We start from the raw sequence: 10,352 nt of genomic DNA, 5'->3' as shown, positions 1-10,352 counted from the left end.
AGAAAAGGGGGGAAGGGAAAAAGAAAGGAAAAAAGGAAGGAAGGAAGGAAGGAAGGAAGGAAGGAAGGAAAGAAAGAAAGAAAGAAAGAAAGAAAGAAAGAAAGAAAGAAAGAAAGAAAGAAAGAAAGAAAGAAAGAAAGAAAGAAGGAAGGGAATTATAAGAAGAGTTATTTTCATTCATAGAGGAAAGTGGCTTGAATGGCAGAATGCTCATCGGATGCAGACTTAACCATTGACTTTGGGAAATTACTTGATATCTCTGACTTTGAACGTCACCTTTACAGTTTGTGAATGAGCCCGCTGCATAGTCAGGATCATTGTGTGGATGGGCAGCACACAGTAGGCCTTCAGTTGATGGCTGTCCCTCCTCTCCAACTATCTGTTGTCCACAACCTTCCATCGGCACCTCTCTGAGATGTCTGTCTGTCTGTCTGTCTGTCTGTTGATCAGCTGGCAGAGAGGCCTCTCTGCCAACTTCCACAATGCTATATTATGGGATGCAGAAACAGCTTTCTGCCATTAAACCTGTGAGGAAAGAACACTTGCTCATTAGAACTGCTCAGTGTGACTCTCCCAAAGGTCATCTCAGTTCTGCAATCCAGACTTGTAGGTTCTTGACATAGACCACGTTGTGTCTCTTGACCTATATAAACGAAAACCTGCGAAAAACATCTAAATCCAGATCTAGGCTGAGGAAGCAATTTTCTTTTCTGGATGGATGGCACAGTTACAAACAACTGGAAAGCAGCAGTATTAATCAAGAATGGGGAACTTTTAAACCCACAGAAGTTAAAAGCAGGGGGAGGGAAGTTGACTGACACATGTAATGATAAAATCTAGACTATTTTGGCTTCAGGTATGGCTTGATCCAGGTACTCAATATCAGGATTTCTCAGCATTAAAAGTCTTTTATTTTATTTTTTTTGGTCGGCCGTGGGGCTTGAACTCTGGGCCTGGGCTCTGTCCTTCAGCTCTTCAGCTCAAGGCGAGCGCTCTACCACTTGAGCTACAGTGCCACTTCCGGTTTTCTGGTGGTTTATTGGAGATAGGAGTCTCACGGTCTCTCCTGCCCAGGCTGGCTTTGAACCGCGATCCTCAGATCTTAGCCTCCTGAGTAGCTAGGATTACAGGCGTGAGCCACCAGCACCCGGCTCAGCATTAAAAGTCTTATTGTACTTTTGATCACCCAAGGTAAATACAAATACTGGAATTGACCCATGAATTATTAGGCTGATGAAATTCTTCTGTGACAACCTGCCTAGATGATCATTGTCTTCCCAATTGATAACTTTGATGAGACCGCCTCCAGGTCTCATTAGAATTTTAGAGGAATCTCACTGTACAGAACCATAAAAGACTATGATACTAAGGTAGAAAAATGTCAGTGTACTACACACCCCCACTCCAAACTCCGATGACTTCCTAGAGGATTAAATCGAGACTTAAAGAAGTAGTGATTGCCTCTCCCACCCAAATATACAGAAATTCTATGACATATCTGGTGTTGTAATGTAGATTTCTTGATACTAATGGAATCGGGTTTTTTCTTCTATATTTTTGCTGCAACTGGGGTGGAGATAGGGTTGATAATAATAGCCTCTGGAAAATGAAACTAGTCTTTTTTTTTTTTTGCCAGTCCTGGGGCTTGAACTCAGGGCCAGGAGCTGTCTTTGAACCTGTGTGTGCTCAAGGCTAGTCCTCTACCACTTGAGCCACAGCTCTACTTCTGAGAATTTTTTGGAGTAGTTTATTGGAGATCAGGATCTCATGGGCTTTCCTGCTCTGGATTGGCTTTGAACTGAGATCCTTACATCTCAGCCTCCTGAGTTGCTAGGATACAGACTAGCTGTCCCATTTGGTTCCTTTGCTGAGAATTAGGACTCTTCTGGAAACTCTAAGCAAATAGGAGTCAGCTGTGGAGGGCAGTGTTGGCAGATGGCAGCAGGTGGATGTCAAGCTGCAGAGCACAGGGCCCTGTCCGTGATGCTGACCCTTCTCCTCTGTGAGCCAGAGGTTGCTGGATCCTGTGTGACTTGTTCCTGTTTGCAGTCTCCAACACGTCTTCCATTAAATGATAACATTGTCCCCACACCATCCATGGTGGCTTTGAACACTCAGATCTCGGTTCTTCTGTGCAGAAAGACCTGGTGGACTAGAATCTCAAATGTTGCTTCCATGTTGGTTTTGTTAGCATCAGGACTGAATCTCTTTGAGGGCTCACTTGGTCCTTTTAAGGGATCTTTTACTCAAGATTACCAGGCAAGAGAGACAGGTCTTCCTTCCCTCTTTCAATGAATTATCTTCCAGCCTTCCTTATCTTCTTGGGGCTCACACCTGTCATCCTAGCTACTCAGGAATCTGAGACCTGAGGATTACGGTTTCCAAACCAGCTTTGGTAGAAAGGTCCATGAGACTCATCTCCAACGAACCACTCAAAAGCCAGAAGTGGAAGTATGGCTCAAGCAGTAGAGTGACAGCCTGGAGCAAAACAGCCAAATGGAGTTGGAGGGCTTGAGTTCAAGTCCCAGTACTAGCACATACACACAAGAAAATTTGTCTTGTAGACTTGGCCACTTGTGTCTGCAAATTGGTTCTTCATGGGAATCTTGGGTCAAGTCTGTCTAGCCTTGGGTTTGCCTCAGGTTTGTCCTTTTGTTTTCAATGCTTGGCCATCATTTTGACTCTTAGATTTTAGATCTGTAGTTCCCTCAGAGAGAAATCGTATTTCATTCCATTGCAACTTCTAAAATACTACACAGAATGCCATATTCATCTCAGTCAAAACACCTTATCACATCTTCACAGGAAAAATGACTGCGTGAAGTTTAATTTGCTTCAAGTATTATTTGAACTGTGTGTGTTTGTGTGTATAAATCCTGGGGCTTGAACTCAGGGCCTAGGCACTGTCCCTTAGCTTTTTCTTTCAAAGTTCAGTACTCTACCACTTGAGCCATATGCTTCCCTTCTGCAGGGTTTTTTTTTGTGTGTGATTCATTCAGAGATAAGAGTCTTACAGACTCTCCTGCCTGGGCTGTTCTTTGAACTGTGATCTTCAGATCTACACCTCCTGAGTAGCAAGGATTACAGGTGTGAGCCACTAGCACCTCACTCTGGCCCCATTTGAACTAATTCTGTCTAGAGAGAGAGAGAGAGAGAGAGAGAGAGAGAGAGAGAGAGAGAGAGAGAGAGAGAGAGAGAGAGAGAGAGAGAGAGAGAGTGTCAGAGGGAGACAGACATACAGACAGAAAGACAGAGACAGAGAGAAAGATAGAGACAGAGACAAAGCTAAAGAGAGAGAGAATGACTTTTCTTTTGCTCTACTGAGCCTTCTTGGGATAGAAGCAAAGTTTTCCCTTTTTGTTTTGATTTTGGTTTCTGAGGAATTAGCAATAGGTCTAATTAATGTCATCAAAAGGAGAGCATTTAATTAACTAAATAACATGTTGAGTCTAATGAGAACATACTTCAGCACCCACTAGGTGGTAATGGTCTCTGAGGCTAATTCCCAGGAGGCCTGTGATTGGATACAGAGAAATTTCTGTCCGCCAGTGTCAGGGTGTGTGTGTGTGTGTGTGTGTGTGTGTGTGTGTGTGTGTGTGTGTGTGTGTGCATGTGTATGCATAGGTGTGTGTGCACATGAATGTGTATACACCTTGCTTTGCACTTGCCCAGAACTCTCTATTTCCAGTCCTCTTGACCTGTCTAGCCATTTTCATACTTGATGGCCCAATCATTTATAACACCTGATGGAGGCAATCATTTTACCTTAGAAGTAAGTACATGAGGCCCAGATAAGGTTTGTGACTGTATCAGAGTCACACAGCCTCCACCACAGACAGAGTAGGCATTGTTTACATAATATGAAGTGGCCCTGTGGCTCAAGTGGTAGACTGCCAACTTTGAGCAAAAGAAACAAAAAAGCCAAGAGCAAGTGCAAGGTCCTGAGTTCAAATCCTAGTACTGGCACAAAAGACAAGGCGTTCTCTGCATCTCTATGTCATGGCGTCTCATTTACCTCAGAGATGATCGTTCTTAAGATTCCTGAGTGCTTACTTCAACATTTTATTTGGATGAATCTAATAAATTCTTTTCCCCCCAGTATTTTAACACAACAGTAATTAGGCCACTCATGGTGTGTGCAGACCTCCTCCATTTTTGCTTAACATTTTTACTTTCAGCACACAGGACTCTTGTATTTATCTCTTTTTTTTTTTGGCCGATTGTGGGGCTTGAACTCTGGACCTGAACACTGTCTCTCAGCATTTCAGCTCGAGGCAAGTGCTCTACCACTTGAGCCACAGCGCCACATCTGGTTTTCTGGTGGTTTATGGAAGATAAGAATCTCATGGACTTTCCTGCCTAGGCTGGCTCTGAACTGTGACCCTCAGATCTCAGCTTCCTGAGTAGCTAGGATTACAGGTGTGAGGCATTGGCACCTGGTTTTATTTATCTTTGATGGCTGCATGACAGATGAACTTTAGGCTATTACTCAGGACCAACAAAGTTAATCCACCAAAAAGCACAGACAAGAAACAGGGGAGAGATGGGAGAGTTCTTTCTCTGCAAATCCCTTACCTGAGCAAACCTAGGTCCTGGGGATGAATGGACTTGGAGGCATTAGAGTGACAGGGAGGAAGAGGAAGAGGTGAAGCTTCAGAGTGAAGCCCGCCTCCTACTTCCTTTTCCATCTTTCTTTGCTTTTTCTTCTTCTAAAATTTCTGTTCTCTGCAGAGACCCAAGCATCCAGAATAGAAGCTCCCAGTAGGTTTATCTACTCATTTATCCTTCTCTGGGAACAATTGCTTTGTTAGCATTGAAAAGATTTATTCATCCCATCTTTGTTTTCACCCTTGTGGGCTTTCTGCTTATTATTGGCTGTTTTTTTGTTTGTTTTCTTGCTTTTTCTTTTTGTACCAGTCCTGGACACTGTCCCTGAATTATTTTTTGCTCAAGGCTGGCACTCTACCACTTGAGTCACAGCTCCACTTCTGGTGGTTTCTTTTGTTTAATTTTTTTTTGGGGGGGGGGTCCAGTGGTGGGGCCTGAACTCTGGGCTGTGCGCTGTCCCTCAAGTATAGCACTCTACCACTTGAGCCACAGTGCCACTTCCGGCTTTTTTCTTTTTGCTTATGTGGTGCTGAGGAATTGAACCCAGGTCTTCAGGCATGCAAGGCAAATGCTCTACCACTGAGCCACTTTCCCAGCTCCATCATGAGATTTTTATCTCCAATTAATCAACCCAGAAAGCCAGAAATGGAGATGTAGCCCGAGTGGAAAAGTGGTAGCCCTGAGCAAAACATACAAACAAGCAAAAAAGATTCAGGGACAAGCCCAGACCCTGAGTTCACGTCCCAGTGCCAGCCTCCAGAGAAGACAACAACAAAATAAAGCAGTATGCTACAGCACACTCTTCTACAGATTTGGTAGAGATGTGCTTGACCTTCATTCAAATGAAGAGAATCTTTTAATTTTCTCTGCTTGATGCTGCTCAGTGGGGCATTGGGGAACCTCTCCTTTCTCTGCGGGTGTCAACCATTCACATTGTACGGTGAAGGTTACAGTGAAAGTTTCCACTGGGTTACCATTCCTCGGCCAAAGCTGTCTTATATAATTGAGTTTTCAGCTCTCTCCAAATCTATTTTGAAGCTCTTCTGACCCATTTCCTCTCCTGGGAGATTGGTCCTTCTAGAACACTTCACCTGGATGAGTTTTGCTGGTTGGTCTCACATGGAAAGGGGCCAGTGAACTACTACACTTGAATGTGTTTGGCTGGGTTGGGTCGGTGGGAGGCAGGAAGGAGGCCTAGGCGCTTCTCTAGTGCTTTCTTGATTCAGTGTGACACTGGTAATCATCATGGGTTCCATCTTTGTGGCCCCTGATGGAGGGCCCCTGGTGCACAAATCTGACTCTCTGTGGACTCTGATAGCACTTCTTCTGAGCTTTCATCTCCTTTGACCTCGGGGAATCCACAGCTCTCTTTTGCTGCCAATCTCCATGTGGCTCAGTGGCCCTTGTTTATTCTTTAATCTCCTACCCATCACTTCTTTCTTCCAGTTGGTTCACAAAAGTGAACTGAATTTGTTTGTGTGTGGGGGGGGGTGTACAAGTACTTAGACTCTGAGTCTCTCTTGCTTGTTTTGATTTACTCAAGAGAGCTCCACTTCTTCCTTTTTGATCAATTGGAGATCAGAGTCTTACAGACTTTTCTGCCAAGGCTGGCTTCAAATCTTGATCTTCAAACCTCAGCTGCCTGAATAGCTAGGATAATAGGCATGATCTACTAGTACTGGGCTTTCCATGGGGCATTTGTTTCCTGCTGAGACCTGGAGCAGATGCTCCTGCTGAATTCACTCCTATGTGTTCCAAGTTGTTTTTTGGTTATTTCACAACTGATAGGTCCAGCCCATCACCAAGATTATCACATTTGCTGCCTTCCCCTGGCACACATCGTTGCCCCTCCCTGAGTTCTTGGTCAACTAGAATTGTGAGGTCATTATAATGAGGACATTCTTTTTGGAACTTGATTTCAGAACTAGGTTACCCAGGCTACAGGCCTGTCACCATCTTAAGGACTGTTTATGAGTAAGATCCTGTATTCCTTCATTCTCAACTTTCTGCTCTGTTAAATGAGAGCATCATAGCTTTCCTTTCAAGCTAATTACTGCCAGGATGAAGTGAATTGACATACATGGCAAACTTCATACGGGACAGTGCTTAGTGCTTCATACGGGTGGCCTTCATTGTCAAGGTAACCATGCTTTACATACAAGAGCAAACATTTGATCTAAACACAACACTTGTCTTTTATAGGATGTCGATTGTCTCATGGGCACTGCAAATAGTGATGCTGTGGTGCTTTCTGGAGCCAGGTATCTTGGGAAGGAAATGGTGAGCCATTTGTGTGTGTGTGTGTGTGTGTGTGTGTGTGTGTGTGTGTGTGTGTGTGTGTGTGCGTGCGTGCGTGCACATGTGCACGCATGCATGCACGCAATCACGCACGGGTGCATGTTCTGGTCCTGAGGCTTGAACTCAGGACCTGGGCTCTGTTTCTGAATTTTTCTACTCAAGGCTAGTATACTACCCCTTGTGCCACAGTTCCACTTCTGGCTTTTTGGTGGTACATTGGAGATAAAAGTCTTAAGGACATTCCAGCCTGGGCTGGCTTTGAACCATGATCCTCAAATATTAGTCTCCTGAGTAGCTAGGATTACTGTTGTGAGCCATCAGTGCCCGAATTGTAATTGTCTTTTTTTCTTTTCCCCAGCCTTGTTTGAGTTTTCTCAGGTGCTCCCTAATGTGTGATGGAGTTGTATGTGAAAAGATGATTATAAGCAAAAATGTTGTGTGTTGGAAAATGTGTTTAATTCACCCTGACTACTGGATATCTTTGCCTAGCAACAGTGTGCTAGAGTGGTTAGTTATTAACTCAGAATTGCTGGGCTGATCTGAAGTTGTAGGTACTGTCTCTTCTCAGCTTTGCAGGAGAAAATCCCATTCATCAGCCTGAGAAAAGATTCACATTGAAAATTCAATATATGAGCCAAGTACTGGTGGCTCACATCTGTCATCCTAGCTACTCAGGAGGCTGAGATATGAGGATTGTGGTTCAAAGCCAACCCAGGCAGGAAAGCCCATGAAACTTTTATCTCCAATGAACCACCAAAAAGCTATGTGAAGCTATGACTCAAGTGGTAGAGTGTTAGCCTTGATCAAGGGACAGTGCTCAGGTCCTGAGTTCAATCCCCAGGACTGGCAAACATGTTTGCATGAGCTTACCCTCCAAATTCAAGATATGATTTCTACTAAATTTTCTGCAATCTATTAACAATTCAAAAGAAACCATAGTTGGGATAATATAGGCAGGGTAAGGTAATAGGGAAGTTAGAAAATATATTCAAAAAATTAAGCTGGAATTAGGAGTGAGGGTATAACCCGCCTAAAAAATAAACAGTCTGGCTGGGTGCTGGTGACTCACACCTTTAATCCTAGCTACTCAGAAGACATGAGAGCTGAGGATCCTGGTTCAAAGCCAGCGTGGGCAGTAAAGTCTGTGAGACTCTTATCTCCAGTAAACCACCAGAAAACTGGAAGTGGCACTATGGCTCAACTGATAGAGTGCTCGCCTTGAGCTGAAGAGCTGAGGGACAGCACCCAGGACCAGAGTTCAAGCCCCACATCAATAACAACAAATAATGGGCTGAACCACAAGAAGTTGAGTCAACTGTTTCAAAAACCCACAGAACTGCCTTCTTTCTAACACTTTCTTTTTCTTTTTCTTTTTTCCACATGTAGAGTAAACATTTCTGCCTCAGAGAAGTAAATAGGTATGGGAATAAAAAGTGACTCTTTCTGGTAAATCTATGACCAGAATGAATATCTTAAATAGGATCACGAAGAGCAGACTTCCATGTCACAAAACTCCTTTGCCAATCCAGATCCACTGTGCCACTCTTGCATAACAGTAGCAAAAAAAAAAAAAAAGAAGAAAAACAATAAAAGGATAATAGAGAAGTTGCTAGGCTACCCTTCATCCAAGTGACCAGTTTGTGAATGAGGAGCTCCAACCCACATAGAGACATGAAGGTCACTTACGAAGCCCCTAATTCTCTGTTTGGCAGAAGCCGTCAAATTCTCCCACTCCTGGCAACTGGCAAGGTACTATCAGCTAACTTGTGTGAGGTTTTGTGAATGACTTCAAGCTTGTATTGTTAATCTAATTTCCTCAAGGGTCACAGTGGGGCATGGAAAATCTAGTAGGGTTCCCTTTTCTTTCTTTTTCTTTCTTTTTTTTGTCAGTCATGCGACTTGAGCTCTGGGTCTGGGGACTGATCTTGAGCTCTTCAGTTCCCTACAACTTGAGTCACAGCACACTTCTGGTTTTCTGGTGGTTAATTGGAGATGAGTCTCACAGATGTTCCTGCATTGGCTGGCTTTGAACTGTGATCCTCAGATCTCAGCCTCCTGAGTAGCTAGGATTAAAGGCATGAGCCACCAGTGTCCAGAGGGTCCCTTTTCTATTTGGGAAATCTCTTTTCCACATACCTTCCCAGAGATACCTAAGAAACTACAAACAAAACTGGATTATTTTGTGGTGCTTGGGATTGAATTTAAGGTCTCACATTTACCAGGCAAGTACTCTACTATATTACCTATACCCTCAGTCCTGTTTACTTTTGGGGTTTCTTTCTTTCTTTGTTTCCCTCAGATAGGGGTATCATGTTTTTACTCCTACTGACCTTGGACCACAGTCATTCTACCTTTGCCTCCAGAGTAGCTGGGATTATAGTCATGCATTATCATGTCTGGATTTGTTTTTAAGTATTTGTATTATAGTTTGAATTCAGGGCTTTGAGGCTCAAGGCTGGCATTCTACCCCTTGAGCCACACCTCTACTTCCTGTCTTTTGCTGGATGGTTGGATATAAGACTCAGAGGGTTTTCTGTTTGGGCTGGCTGAGAATTTGACCTTCAGATCTCAGCCTCCTAATAGCTAGTAGTACATATGTGAGCCACCAGTGTCTTTTCCTCCTCCTCCTCCTCTTCTTCCTCCTCCTTCTCTCCTCCTCCTCTTCCTCCTCCTCCTCCTGCTCCTCCTCCCCTCCCCCTCTTCCTCCTCCTGTTCCTCCTCCTCCTCCTCCTTCTCCTCCTCCTCGTCCTCCTCGTCCTCCTCTTCCTCCTTTTTCGGTAGATTCTCACTAAATTTTGTCTTGGCTAGCCTTCCACTATGGTTCTCCTATCTCTACCTCTAGAGGAGTGAGTCAGCATAGCTGGAAAGGAAACAGAACTTTTGCCTGACTCACTGTGGTGACAAGATCAGCAGGAATTCATATCGTCTCAACCTTCTCTCAACCCTTTCTAATTCATTTCTTCCCCCTTCTAAACTCTGTGTGTGTGTGTGTGTGTGTGTGTGTGTGTGTGTGTGTGTGTGTGTGTGTGCGTGTGCATTTATAATTGTGCTAGTACTAGGGCTTGGACTCAGGGCCTGGAGCTCTCATTTGGCTTTTATTGCTTAAGACTGGTACTTTACCATATCAACCACAGCTCCATTTCCAACCCTTTTTTGCCAGTCGTGGAGCTTGAATTCAGGTCCTGGGCACTGTTCCTAAGCTTCTTTTGGTCAAGGCTAGTATTCTACCACTTGAACCACAGCGCTATTTCTGGCTTTTCTGTGTATGTGGCCCTGAGGAATTGAACCCAGGGATTCAGCCATGGTAGGCAAGCACTCTACCACTAAGCCACCTTCCCAGCTCCTGTTCCCAATTCTTTGCTGATTCATTGGAGATCAGGCTCTCACAGACTTTTCTGCCTAGGCTGGCTTCAAACCAAGGTCTCTGCCTTTCTGAAGAGCTAGGA

General features: G+C 44.1%; 1 long non-coding RNA gene across 3 annotated transcripts in view; it reads left to right on the top strand.

Annotated features, from left to right (window-relative positions):
• The first annotated feature begins 6,549 nt into the window (after positions 1 to 6,549).
• The window catches only part of LOC138822768 (uncharacterized), a 52,907-nt gene continuing 49,104 nt past the window's right edge, over positions 6,550 to 10,352 (top strand). For all 3 annotated transcript variants that reach the window (XR_011370617.1, XR_011370618.1, XR_011370619.1), the window contains exons 1-3: positions 6,550 to 6,582; positions 6,811 to 6,888; positions 8,293 to 8,655. This is a non-coding gene — a long non-coding RNA (uncharacterized lncRNA). The remainder of the gene's footprint in view (positions 6,583 to 6,810; positions 6,889 to 8,292; positions 8,656 to 10,352) is intronic.

The sequence above is a fragment of the Dipodomys merriami genome, unplaced genomic scaffold (assembly GCF_024711535.1).
Source record: "Dipodomys merriami isolate MVZ:Mamm:240054 unplaced genomic scaffold, mDipMer1.0.p SCAF_1143, whole genome shotgun sequence".
NCBI classification, from domain to species: Eukaryota; Metazoa; Chordata; class Mammalia; order Rodentia; family Heteromyidae; genus Dipodomys; species Dipodomys merriami.
This window is presented reverse-complemented; position numbering and strand designations above follow the sequence as displayed.